This window comes from Tupaia chinensis, unplaced genomic scaffold (genome assembly GCF_000334495.1).
Source record: "Tupaia chinensis unplaced genomic scaffold, TupChi_1.0 Scaffold149964_1, whole genome shotgun sequence".
Taxonomy (NCBI): domain Eukaryota; kingdom Metazoa; phylum Chordata; class Mammalia; order Scandentia; family Tupaiidae; genus Tupaia; species Tupaia belangeri.
Window position 1 is genome coordinate 865604 of NW_006209805.1, and position 690 is coordinate 866293.

Consider the following 690-nt stretch of genomic DNA (forward strand, 5'->3'; position numbering starts at 1 on the left):
TCTGGGTCTCTGCAGAGGGTGGCTTGGCTTTAGGGTCGCAGGACAGGAGGGGCTGGAGTGCCGACGGCACATGGGGGCAGGTGTAACCCTGGAGAGTTGAAGGGGGGTTATGGCTTTCACTGCTGCAACTCCTGCCCGTCAGGGAAACAGGCTGCAGGGGGCAGAGCTGCTGCAGAGGGGGCAGGGACAGCCAGCCCACTGCCTGCACTTTCTGGGCAGGTGTATAGGCAGAAAGCAAACCGGGAGCTGCATCATGGGTAGGGTAGGGGGCTGCCTGGAGGAGGCGGCCTGGAAGTTAGGGATTCCTCTTGGAGGGAACAGCTTGTGCGGAGAACAGGGTCGGGACCCTCAGCCAGCTTCCTTAGAGGGGTCTAGGCGGCAACGTGCCCTTCTGCGCGCCCCTCTTTCCGCCTGCTCATTTGCAGGTAGTTACCCAGAATGCGCTGGCGGCCCCTCCCCTCCACGGCCACCCGCGGACAAGTGGGCTCCGACACAGCCCCTGGGTGGGGACGTGATGCCACTGGGGCCTCTGGGCTCTGACCCTGGAGCCCTATGCGGGCAACCGTCCCGCCCCATTCTCTGGTCCCGCTGCCTCCACTCCTGCCCAGACCACTGCGCCCCCAGGCCGCTTGTCCCTCCCTACCTCCTGGCCTCTGCCTGCTGCCGGCCCCGCCCCCACCTGCCGGCCTC